Source organism: Agelaius phoeniceus (genome assembly GCF_051311805.1).
Source record: "Agelaius phoeniceus isolate bAgePho1 chromosome W unlocalized genomic scaffold, bAgePho1.hap1 SUPER_W_unloc_2, whole genome shotgun sequence".
Classification (NCBI taxonomy): Eukaryota; Metazoa; Chordata; class Aves; order Passeriformes; family Icteridae; genus Agelaius; species Agelaius phoeniceus.
In genome coordinates this window covers 11142919-11152709 of record NW_027509867.1, presented here as the reverse complement: position 1 = coordinate 11152709, position 9791 = coordinate 11142919, and positions in this window count along the sequence as shown.

The window sequence follows — 9791 nt, the reverse complement described above, 5'->3', positions numbered from 1 at the left end:
TGGCCTCCGTTTGCAGCCCCTCACCCTGGCAGAAAGTGGGGAGCCAAGCTAGAATGACGCAATCTCTGCTGGATTTTTCCAAAAGAAAAGCTGGCAGCAACCTGGACCCTGTAAATACTTAGAGCCTCAAAGGCCACCTTGAACATATTACTGAGACCCTGGGTGAAGGACATTTTTCCCATGGAAAATGGCCTTCAATTTTGGCCATTTGGCCTGGCAGGCAGGGCAGTGTCAAGCGAGAAATTTGCAAACTGTGCTGGATTCTTCCAAAAGGAAAGCTGCCAGCAACTAGGACGCTGCAACTCCTTAGAGCCCCAAAGGCCACCTTTCATCTGACACTCAGACCCTGGGGAAATGACTTCGTTTTCCCATGGAAAATGGCAACCATTTGCAGCCATCTGCCCTGGCCAACAGGGCAATGCCCAGTGAGAAATTTTAAAACTTGGCTGCATTCTTCCACAACTAAAGCTGCCGGCAACAAGGAGCTTGCAAGTCCTTAGATCCCCAAAGGCCACCTTTCATTGATACCCAGACTCTGGAAAAGGACTTCTTTTCCCCATGGAAAATGGGGTCAGTTTGAGGCCACTCGGCCTGGCCATCTGCATCGTTCCCTGTGGGAAATTGGCAATCTTGGCTGATTTTCTCCAAAACTAAAGATGCTGGCAACGAGGACCCTGCAAGTCCTTCGTGCTCCAAAAGCCACCTTTCATTGATTCCCAGACCCTGGAGACGTGACTTCATTTTCCCCATGGAAAATGGGGTCAGTTTGAGGCCACTTGCCCTGGCCATCTGCATCGTTCCCTGTGGGAAATTGGCAAACTTGGCTGATTTTCTCCAAAACTATAGCACTGGCAACGAGGACCCTGCAAGTCCTTAGGGCTCCAGATGCCACCTTTCATCTGATACCCAGACCCTGGGCCAATGACTTCATTTTCCCCATGGAAAATGGCCTCCATTTGACGCCTCTCGCCCTGACCAAGAGGGTGGGGCCCAGCAATATATTTGCAATCTTTGCTGGATTTCTCCAAATCTAAAGGTGCCAGTAAGAAGTACCCTGCAAGTCCTTAAAGCCCCAAAGGCCACCTTTCATCTGACACCCAGGCCCTTGGGATAGGACTTCTTTTTCCCATGGGAAATGGCCTCCGTTTGCAGCCCCTCACCCTGGCAGAAAGTGGGGAGCCAAGCTAGAATGACGCAATCTCTGCCGGATTTTCCAAAAGAAAAGCTGGCAGCAACCTGGACCCTGTAAATACTTAGAGCCTCAAAGGCCACCTTGAACATATTACTGAGACCCTGGGTGAAGGACATTTTTCCCATGGAAAATGGCCTTCAATTTTGGCCATTTGGCCTGGCAGGCAGGGCAGTGTCAAGCGAGAAATTTGCAAACTGTGCTGGATTCTTCCAAAAGGAAAGCTGCCAGCAATGAGGACGCTGCCAGTCCTTAGAGCCCCAAAAGCCACCTTTCACCTGATACCCAGACCCTGGGCCAATGACTTCATTTTGCCCATGGAAAATGGCCTCCATTTCTGGCCTCTCACCCTGACCAACAGGGTGGGGCCCAGCAAGAAATTTGCAATCGTTGCTGGGTTTCTCCAAATCTAAAGCTGCTGCCACTTGTTATTGTTCTATTTCTCTAGAGTTCCATAATGCTGTTCTCAGATTTCTAAAGTCCATACCTCCTCGGTGTGTTCTTATGGCTGCAGATCTTCACAGCACAGACGCTTTCTTCTGCATGCTGTTCTTTCCCAGTTCAGGGCTCCTTCAAGGCTCTCCCTGAATGGCTAACCCGCCCCCTTTTATCCCAGTTCTCTTCAATGGTCCCAGCTGCAGCCCATCAAGGACAACCCGGAGCTCTGGGGCAAAGCCTCTATACAGATATTCAAATACAATACATTTCCTCTACTATAGCCAGTAAGTAGTACCCTGCAAGTCCTTAGAGCCCCAAAGGCCACCTTTCATCTGACACTCAGACCCTGGGGAAAGGAACTTCTTTTTCCCATGCAAAATGGCAACTCTTTGCAGCCACGTGCCCTGGCCAACAGGGCAGTGCCCAGTGAGAAATTTTTAACCTTGGCTGGATTCCTCCACAACTAAAGCTGGCAGCAACTAGGAGCTTGCAAGTCCTTAGAGGCCCAAAAGCCACCTTTCGTTGATACCCAGACCCTGGGGACATGACTTCATTTTCCCCATGGAAAATTGGTTCAGTTTGAGGACACTCGGCCTGGCCATCGGCATCGTTCCCTGTGTGAAATTTGCAAACTTGGCTGATTTTCTCCAAAACTAAAGCTGCTGGCAACGAGGACCCTGCAACTCCTTAAGGTCCCAGATGCCACCTTTCATCTGATACCCAGACCCTGGGCCAATGACTTCATTTTCCCCATGGAAAATGGCCTCCATTTCTGGCCTCTCGCCCTGAGCAATAGTGTCGGGTCCAGCAAGAAATTTGAAATCTTTGCTGCATTTCTCAAAATATAAAGCTCCCAGTGAGAAGTAATCTGCAAGTCCTTTGAGCTCCAAAAGCCACCTTTCATTGATTCCTAGACCCTGGAGACGTGACTTCATTTTCCCCATGGAAAATGGGGTCATTTTGAGGTTGCTCGACCTGGCCATCTGCATCGTTCCCTGTGGGAAATTGGCAAACTTGGCTGATTTTCTCCAAAACTAAAGATGCTGGCAATGAGGACCCTGCAAGTCCATAGGGCTCCAGATGCCACCTTTCATCTGATACCCAGACCCTCGGCCAATGACTTCATTTTGCCCATGGAAAATGGCCTCCATTTGACGCCTCTCGCCCTGACCAAGAGGGTGGGGCCCAGCAATATATTTGCAATCTTTGCTGGATTTCTCCAAATCTAAAGGTGCCAGTAAGAAGTACCCTGCAAGTCCTCAAAGCCCCAAAGGCCACCTTTCATCTGACACCCAGAGCCTGGGGATAGGACTTCTTCTTCCCATGGGAAATGGCCTCCGTTTGCAGCCCCTCACCCTGGCAGAAAGTGGGGAGCCAAGCTAGAATGACGCAATCTCTGCTGGATTTTTCCAAAAGAAAAGCTGGCAGCAACCTGGACCCTGTAAATACTTAGAGCCTCAAAGGCCACCTTGAACATATTACTGAGACCCTGGGTGAAGGACATTTTTCCCATGGAAAATGGCCTTCAATTTTGGCCATTTGGCCTGGCAGGCAGGGCAGTGTCAAGCGAGAAATTTGCAAACTGTGCTGGATTCTTCCAAAAGGAAAGCTGCCAGCAACTAGGACGCTGCAACTCCTTAGAGCCCCAAAGGCCACCTTTCATCTGACACTCAGACCCTGGGGAAATGACTTCGTTTTCCCATGGAAAATGGCAACCATTTGCAGCCATCTGCCCTGGCCAACAGGGCAATGCCCAGTGAGAAATTTTAAAACTTGGCTGCATTCTTCCACAACTAAAGCTGCCGGCAACAAGGAGCTTGCAAGTCCTTAGATCCCCAAAGGCCACCTTTCATTGATACCCAGACTCTGGAAAAGGACTTCTTTTCCCCATGGAAAATGGGGTCAGTTTGAGGCCACTCGCCCTGGCCATCTGCATCGTTCCCTGTGGGAAATTGGCAATCTTGGCTGATTTTCTCCAAAACTAAAGATGCTGGCAACGAGGACCCTGCAAGTCCTTCGTTCTCCAAAAGCCACCTTTCATTGATTCCCAGACCCTGGAGACGTGACTTCATTTTCCCCATGGAAAATGGGGTCAGTTTGAGGCCACTTGCCCTGGCCATCTGCATCGTTCCCTGTGGGAAATTGGCAAACTTGGCTGATTTTCTCCAAAACTATAGCTGCTGGCAACGAGGACCCTGCAAGTCCTTAGGGATCCAGATGCCACCTTTCATCTGATACCCAGACCCTGGGCCAATGACTTCATTTTCCCCATGGAAAATGGCCTGCATTTGACGCCTCTCGCCCTGACCAAGAGGGTGGGGCCTAGCAATATATTTGCAATCTTTGCTGGATTTCTCCAAATCTAAAGGTGCCAGTAAGAAGTACCCTGCAAGTCCTTAAAGCCCCAAAGGCCACCTTTCATCTGACACCCAGGCCCTTGGGATAGGACTTCTTCTTCCCATGGGAAATGGCCTCCGTTTGCAGCCCCTCACCCTGGCAGAAAGTGGGGAGCCAAGCTAGAATGACGCAATCTCTGCCGGATTTTCCAAAAGAAAAGCTGGCAGCAACCTGGACCCTGTAAATACTTAGAGCCTCAAAGGCCACCTTGAACATATTACTGAGACCCTGGGTGAAGGACATTTTTCCCATGGAAAATGGCCTTCAATTTTGGCCATTTGGCCTGGCAGGCAGGGCAGTGTCAAGCGAGAAATTTGCAAACTGTGCTGGATTCTTCCAAAAGGAAAGCTGCCAGCAATGAGGACGCTGCCAGTCCTTAGAGCCCCAAAAGCCACCTTTCACCTGATACCCAGACCCTGGGCCAATGACTTCATTTTGCCCATGGAAAATGGCCTCCATTTCTGGCCTCTCACCCTGACCAACAGGGTGGGGCCCAGCAAGAAATTTGCAATCGTTGCTGGATTTCTCCAAATCTAAAGCTGCTGCCACTTGTTATTGTTCTATTTCTCTAGAGTCCCATAATGCTGTTATCAGATTTCTAAAGTCCATACCTCCTCGGTGTGTTCTTATGGCTGCAGATCTTCACAGCACAGACGCTTTCTTCTGCATGCTGTTCTTTCCCAGTTCAGGGCTCCTTCAAGGCTCTCCCTGAATGGCTAACCCGCCCCCTTTTATCCCAGTTCTCTTCAATGGTCCCAGCTGCAGCCCATCAAGGACAACCCGGAGCTCTGGGGCAAAGCCTCTATACAGATATTCAAATACAATACATTTCCTCTACTATAGCCAGTAAGTAGTACCCTGCAAGTCCTTAGAGCCCCAAAGGCCACCTTTCATCTGACACTCAGACCCTGGGGAAAGGAACTTCTTTTTCCCATGCAAAATGGCAACTCTTTGCAGCCACGTGCCCTGGCCAACAGGGCAGTGCCCAGTGAGAAATTTTTAACCTTGGCTGGATTCCTCCACAACTAAAGCTGGCAGCAACTAGGAGCTTGCCAGTCCTTAGAGGCCCAAAAGCCACCTTTCGTTGATACCCAGACCCTGGGGACATGACTTCATTTTCCCCATGGAAAATTGGTTCAGTTTGAGGACACTCGGCCTGGCCATCGGCATCGTTCCCTGTGTGAAATTTGCAAACTTGGCTGATTTTCTCCAAAACTAAAGCTGCTGGCAACGAGGACCCTGCAACTCCTTAAGGTCCCAGATGCCACCTTTCATCTGATACCCAGACCCTGGGCCAATGACTTCATTTTCCCCATGGAAAATGGCCTCCATTTCTGGCCTCTCGCCCTGAGCAATAGTGTCGGGTCCAGCAAGAAATTTGAAATCTTTGCTGCATTTCTCAAAATATAAAGCTCCCAGTGAGAAGTAATCTGCAAGTCCTTTGAGCTCCAAAAGCCACCTTTCATTGATTCCTAGACCCTGGAGACGTGACTTCATTTTCCCCATGGAAAATGGGGTCAGTTTGAGGTTGCTCGACCTGGCCATCTGCATCGTTCCCTGTGGGAAATTGGCAAACTTGGCTGATTTTCTCCAAAACTAAAGATGCTGGCAACGAGGACCCTGCAAGTCCATAGGGCTCCAGATGCCACCTTTCATCTGATACCCAGACCCTGGGCCAATGACTTCATTTTGCCCATGGAAAATGGCCTCCATTTGACGCCTCTCGCCCTGACCAAGAGGGTGGGGCCCAGCAATATATTTGCAATCTTTGCTGGATTTCTCCAAATCTAAAGGTGCCAGTAAGAAGTACCCTGCAAGTCCTCAAAGCCCCAAAGGCCACCTTTCATCTGACACCCAGAGCCTGGGGATAGGACTTCTTCTTCCCATGGGAAATGGCCTCCGTTTGCAGCCCCTCACCCTGGCAGAAAGTGGGGAGCCAAGCTAGAATGACGCAATCTCTGCTGGATTTTTCCAAAAGAAAAGCTGGCAGCAACCTGGACCCTGTAAATACTTAGAGCCTCAAAGGCCACCTTGAACATATTACTGAGACCCTGGGTGAAGGACATTTTTCCCATGGAAAATGGCCTTCAATTTTGGCCATTTGGCCTGGCAGGCAGGGCAGTGTCAAGCGAGAAATTTGCAAACTGTGCTGGATTCTTCCAAAAGGAAAGCTGCCAGCAACTAGGACGCTGCAACTCCTTAGAGCCCCAAAGGCCACCTTTCATCTGACACTCAGACCCTGGGGAAATGACTTCGTTTTCCCATGGAAAATGGCAACCATTTGCAGCCATCTGCCCTGGCCAACAGGGCAATGCCCAGTGAGAAATTTTAAAACTTGGCTGCATTCTTCCACAACTAAAGCTGCCGGCAACAAGGAGCTTGCAAGTCCTTAGATCCCCAAAGGCCACCTTTCATTGATACCCAGACTCTGGAAAAGGACTTCTTTTCCCCATGGAAAATGGGGTCAGTTTGAGGCCACTCGCCCTGGCCATCTGCATCGTTCCCTGTGGGAAATTGGCAATCTTGGCTGATTTTCTCCAAAACTAAAGATGCTGGCAACGAGGACCCTGCAAGTCCTTCGTTCTCCAAAAGCCACCTTTCATTGATTCCCAGACCCTGGAGACGTGACTTCATTTTCCCCATGGAAAATGGGGTCAGTTTGAGGCCACTTGCCCTGGCCATCTGCATCGTTCCCTGTGGGAAATTGGCAAACTTGGCTGATTTTCTCCAAAACTATAGCTGCTGGAAACGAGGACCCTGCAAGTCCTTAGGGATCCAGATGCCACCTTTCATCTGATACCCAGACCCTGGGCCAATGACTTCATTTTCCCCATGGAAAATGGCCTGCATTTGACGCCTCTCGCCCTGACCAAGAGGGTGGGGCCCAGCAATATATTTGCAATCTTTGCTGGATTTCTCCAAATCTAAAGGTGCCAGTAAGAAGTACCCTGCAAGTCCTTAAAGCCCCAAAGGCCACCTTTCATCTGACACCCAGGCCCTTGGGATAGGACTTCTTCTTCCCATGGGAAATGGCCTCCGTTTGCAGCCCCTCACCCTGGCAGAAAGTGGGGAGCCAAGCTAGAATGACGCAATCTCTGCCGGATTTTCCAAAAGAAAAGCTGGCAGCAACCTGGACCCTGTAAATACTTAGAGCCTCAAAGGCCACCTTGAACATATTACTGAGACCCTGGGTGAAGGACATTTTTCCCATGGAAAATGGCCTTCAATTTTGGCCATTTGGCCTGGCAGGCAGGGCAGTGTCAAGCGAGAAATTTGCAAACTGTGCTGGATTCTTCCAAAAGGAAAGCTGCCAGCAATGAGGACGCTGCCAGTCCTTAGAGCCCCAAAAGCCACCTTTCACCTGATACCCAGACCCTGGGCCAATGACTTCATTTTGCCCATGGAAAATGGCCTCCATTTCTGGCCTCTCACCCTGACCAACAGGGTGGGGCCCAGCAAGAAATTTGCAATCGTTGCTGGATTTCTCCAAATCTAAAGCTGCTGCCACTTGTTATTGTTCTATTTCTCTAGAGTCCCATAATGCTGTTATCAGATTTCTAAAGTCCATACCTCCTCGGTGTGTTCTTATGGCTGCAGATCTTCACAGCACAGACGCTTTCTTCTGCATGCTGTTCTTTCCCAGTTCAGGGCTCCTTCAAGGCTCTCCCTGAATGGCTAACCCGCCCCCTTTTATCCCAGTTCTCTTCAATGGTCCCAGCTGCAGCCCATCAAGGACAACCCGGAGCTCTGGGGCAAAGCCTCTATACAGATATTCAAATACAATACATTTCCTCTACTATAGCCAGTAAGTAGTACCCTGCAAGTCCTTAGAGCCCCAAAGGCCACCTTTCATCTGACACTCAGACCCTGGGGAAAGGAACTTCTTTTTCCCATGCAAAATGGCAACTCTTTGCAGCCACGTGCCCTGGCCAACAGGGCAGTGCCCAGTGAGAAATTTTTAACCTTGGCTGGATTCCTCCACAACTAAAGCTGGCAGCAACTAGGAGCTTGCAAGTCCTTAGAGGCCCAAAAGCCACCTTTCGTTGATACCCAGACCCTGGGGACATGACTTCATTTTCCCCATGGAAAATTGGTTCAGTTTGAGGACACTCGGCCTGGCCATCGGCATCGTTCCCTGTGTGAAATTTGCAAACTTGGCTGATTTTCTCCAAAACTAAAGCTGCTGGCAACGAGGACCCTGCAAGTCCTTAAGGTCCCAGATGCCACCTTTCATCTGATACCCAGACCCTGGGCCAATGACTTCATTTTCCCCATGGAAAATGGCCTCCATTTCTGGCCTCTCGCCCTGAGCAATAGTGTCGGGTCCAGCAAGAAATTTCAAATCTTTGCTGCATTTCTCAAAATATAAAGCTCCCAGTGAGAAGTAATCTGCAAGTCCTTTGAGCTCCAAAAGCCACCTTTCATTGATTCCTAGACCCTGGAGACGTGACTTCATTTTCCCCATGGAAAATGGGGTCATTTTGAGGTTGCTCGACCTGGCCATCTGCATCGTTCCCTGTGGGAAATTGGCAAACTTGGCTGATTTTCTCCAAAACTAAAGATGCTGGCAACGAGGACCCTGCAAGTCCATAGGGCTCCAGATGCCACCTTTCATCTGATACCCAGACCCTGGGCCAATGACTTCATTTTCCCCATGGAAAATGGCCTGCATTTGACGCCTCTCGCCCTGACCAAGAGGGTGGGGCCCAGCAATATATTTGCAATCTTTGCTGGATTTCTCCAAATCTAAAGGTGCCAGTAAGAAGTACCCTGCAAGTCCTCAAAGCCCCAAAGGCCACCTTTCATCTGACACCCAGAGCCTGGGGATAGGACTTCTTCTTCCCATGGGAAATGGCCTCCGTTTGCAGCCCCTCACCCTGGCAGAAAGTGGGGAGCCAAGCTAGAATGACGCAATCTCTGCTGGATTTTTCCAAAAGAAAAGCTGGCAGCAACCTGGACCCTGTAAATACTTAGAGCCTCAAAGGCCACCTTGAACATATTACTGAGACCCTGGGTGAAGGACATTTTTCCCATGGAAAATGGCCTTCAATTTTGGCCATTTGGCCTGGCAGGCAGGGCAGTGTCAAGCGAGAAATTTGCAAACTGTGCTGGATTCTTCCAAAAGGAAAGCTGCCAGCAACTAGGACGCTGCAACTCCTTAGAGCCCCAAAGGCCACCTTTCATCTGACACTCAGACCCTGGGGAAATGACTTCGTTTTCCCATGGAAAATGGCAACCATTTGCAGCCATCTGCCCTGGCCAACAGGGCAATGCCCAGTGAGAAATTTTAAAACTTGGCTGCATTCTTCCACAACTAAAGCTGCCGGCAACAAGGAGCTTGCAAGTCCTTAGATCCCCAAAGGCCACCTTTCATTGATACCCAGACTCTGGAAAAGGACTTCTTTTCCCCATGGAAAATGGGGTCAGTTTGAGGCCACTCGCCCTGGCCATCTGCATCGTTCCCTGTGGGAAATTGGCAATCTTGGCTGATTTTCTCCAAAACTAAAGATGCTGGCAACGAGGACCCTGCAAGTCCTTCGTTCTCCAAAAGCCACCTTTCATTGATTCCCAGACCCTGGAGACGTGACTTCATTTTCCCCATGGAAAATGGGGTCAGTTTGAGGCCACTTGCCCTGGCCATCTGCATCGTTCCCTGTGGGAAATTGGCAAACTTGGCTGATTTTCTCCAAAACTATAGCTGCTGGAAACGAGGACCCTGCAAGTCCTTAGGGATCCAGATGCCACCTTTCATCTGATACCCAGACCC